At 34.3% G+C, this 3,464-nt stretch overlaps 1 pseudogene; it reads right to left on the bottom strand.

The window, feature by feature from the left end:
* LOC129288011 (30S ribosomal protein S7, chloroplastic-like) overlaps nucleotides 1–266 on the bottom strand; it is a 472-nt pseudogene extending 206 nt beyond the window's left edge.
* Nucleotides 267–3,464: the final 3,198 nt, after the last annotated feature.

The following is a 3,464-nucleotide window of genomic DNA, read 5'->3' as shown; positions in this document are numbered from 1 at the left end:
GAACTTAATGAGTTGATCCGCTTACACGTCTTGCTTTTACTGCTATATCAGGAGTTACTCCACGTATTGCTTAACGTAAAAGAAATAATGGATTTGTTTCTGTTTTTTGTTGAATTTTTTTCATAGCTTGATAGATAATTTGATAAGCCAATGATTTTTTTGTTTCAGAATACGGTTAACTAACATGTTAACTAATCAATTATGATAAATTGGATCGGATTTTATGATTTTTTTTCTTCTACAGTACCTCGACGTGACATGAGTGTGAAAGGAGTTCAAGAATCCATTCTCTTTTTATGAGGGCTAAAATCATTTATTTTGGCTTTTTAAAAGATATGAAAGATCTCCCTCCAAGCCGTACATACAACTTTCATCGAATATAGCTTTTCACAGAATTCTATATGTATCTATGAGATCGAGTATGGAATTCTATTTACTCATATGAAATTGAGTATCTGTTTCCCTCCTTTTCTTGCTAGGATTGGAAATCCTATATTTTACAAATCCATATGATTGAGTCCTTGGGTTTCCAAAATAGTGTAAAAAGAAGTGCTTTGAATTATTTCTATTTGACTCAAACATATTCCAAAAAAGTCGAGGCATTTTAAGTTTTTTGTTGACACGGACAAAGTCAAGGAAAACCTATGAAATTATTTCAATATTGGACCTTGGACATATCATAGTTTCGAATCGAATCTCTTTAGAAAGACGATCTTTTGTCTCATGGTAGCCTACTCCAGTTCCCTTACAAAACTTTCGTTATTGGGTTAGCCATACACTTCACATGTTTCTAGCGATTCACATGGTATCATCAAATGATACAAGTCTTGGATAAGAATCTACAACACACTAGAATGCCCTTGTTGATGATCCTTTACTCCAACAGCATCTAGGGTTCCTCGAACAATATGATATCTCATATTGGTAAATCCTTAACCCTTCCTCCTTTTACTAAGACTATAGAATGTTCTTATAAATTATGGCCAATACCAGGTATATAAGCAGTGATTTTAAATCCAGAGGTTAAGCATACTCTGGCAACTTTACGTAAGTTTATAAGTGTTTAATATGGTGTTGAGAGGTCAATTTGAGTAAATGACATGATATATGTGACTAGTAGTGTCAATCAAGTGTATGTGGTCTTTTCAAACTTGGTTCAAAGCCTGAAGTAGTCTAATAGGACAAGAAATGAGAATTGAACACTTAGGGTGTAAGTTTTGAAAGAAAAAGTGACTTTTTATACCTGAGTGTCTAATTTTAGATCAGACCATCAAATCGAGTCCAAACTTGTTCCATTAACTAGTATTTGTTGTAAGTTATGTGGGTGCTTAAATCACTTTAATCAGATGTTGAATGTGGAAATGGCGCGCGATAAAAGTTCATCTTTTGAGTTGTCATATGACAATAGAAATTGCTGTCATACGTGCTGTGGAGCACGGTGTGCCACGCCGCAGTGCATGGCACAAATAGAAATAGAGCACGTTGCTCTGTATCATATGCCATAGTGCATAGCCCTTTTTCAAGGTTGAGATGTGTCTTGTTGTGTCTTAGAAATGTGTTTGTGCTTCTGCTAGCCCTTTTATTTGAATATATATTTTAAAAAGTTAGGATCCTCATGATTTGAAAACAAATAAAGGGCTATTACTCTAATATTGATTGGTGATTGTATTGTTGATTGTGTGATTGGGAATGGTAAAGTCTGAATTGATTAGGGACTTCACAATTTACATCCGGAGTTTAATACGATTGGTACCCTTAGTAAGAAGAGTAAAAAGGTAACTGGAGTAACCTTTATACTTGTTTGTTTTTGAAATTATTTACAAGTACTTTGTATAATTATATGCATTGTAATTTATGAACTGATGGAGTAGCAATATTGTGGAAAAATAGGCATGTGGCTGTGTGAGTAATGTATGAGATGAGACATGTGTGTTGTATTTACGAGTATACTCTAAACTAGGGTAGAGGGTTGTGGCCCTACTCTGTGCAAGGCTAGGAAATCTTGAAGGTCTTAAGTATAGAGCTTGACTCTACTAGGAAGGACCTAGGAGATTCTCAAGTTCTTGAGCGTATAGCTTGATTCTGCTAAGAAGGACCTAGGACAATAATCCACAAGTATACCTTAGACTAGGGTGGGGGTTGTAACATCCCAAATTTCTTACTCCTATAATTAGTTATTAACCAAGTGTAAAGTGATAATTAGTGTGGGATTAGAGATTTGGATGATTACTTAATAGTTTGACTTGTTAGGATGTTGTATGAACAGATACGGGTGAGAGGATAGAGTTTTGGATTAAAGTAAGTACTCGTGGTGAAAATTATTCTCACTGTGCCACACGTCGCAGCTTGTGCTGCATGCACTGCAGTGCATAGACTAACAAATGACCCCTTAAGTCATGAATTTTAGGTGATTTTTAGAATGAAGAAATCAAAAATACATGAAAAGAGAAGAGGAGAAGGGCTTATGTGCTAGGGCAAGCCTTTTCAGGTCATTGGAAGGTGTTTCTAATTGATAATGTAGCGGGTAAGCTACGTATAACTCTTACCTTTCATTCTACCTAAATTTCTCTGAATATGAGTCATAGAGAAATTGAGGGGTTTGATTCTTGCTTAATAGTAATAAAAAGGTGCTCAAGAGATAAATTAAAGCTTTGGAACTAATTTAAAGCTGAATGATAGAGCTTTGAACTTATAGGCTTGATTTAGCCTTAAATTAAAAAGAAATTAGGGTGAAAGTCTAGTTTGAGTAAAATGAGACTTGTTGAGGTAGTATGAAGTAGTAATTGAGTAGTAATGGACTTATAATAGATAAATAGAAAAGAATTTCGGCTAAATATAGCTATAAATAGTGAAAATGTATTTTTGACCAAATTAGACTAAATGACTAAATTGTGCCAAATGTGTTTAGATTGGCATAGCAAGCATATGAGTTGAGAAAGGAAGCTTGTGATAAGCTATAGTGATAGTTAAAATCCACAAGTAACCTTTCTAGTGACAAAAGGGTTAAGGTAATCGAATAACTTCCTTTGTTTGACTAGTTGTTTTAACAGTGTGTAAGTATGTTATGTAATGCATGAAATGGTTTTCAACTAAGCATGATTTATAACATCTTGTGAATGTTACATGAAATAAATTTTGATCAAATAAAAGTATTGAAAATGTGATTTCACATGGTATGTAAATATATATATATATATATATATGTTATGTGTGAGAAAGTATATAAAGTGGTGAACGAGGAACGTATGAATGGTTCAAAAAGCATGACCATAAGGGTAGGAGTTCACACAAGTGGAGATGTGGTCATAAGACTATATGGCATATTCTTCTTAGTGCCTGACAGAGTACGTTATTGGAGAATGATATCTCCTTAGTGCCTTTTGAGGTGCAGTATTGGAAAAGGTCTCCTTAGTGACTATTAAGGTGCAGTGTTAGAGATTTGGGACTCTTAGTGTTTGTGTGAT

Source organism: Prosopis cineraria, unplaced genomic scaffold (genome assembly GCF_029017545.1).
Source record: "Prosopis cineraria cultivar Desert tree isolate PC_DT_omini unplaced genomic scaffold, ASM2901754v1 PC1, whole genome shotgun sequence".
Taxonomy (NCBI): domain Eukaryota; kingdom Viridiplantae; phylum Streptophyta; class Magnoliopsida; order Fabales; family Fabaceae; genus Prosopis; species Prosopis cineraria.
Note: the sequence above shows the minus strand (reverse complement) of the source record. Positions and strands in the feature narration are given on the sequence as shown.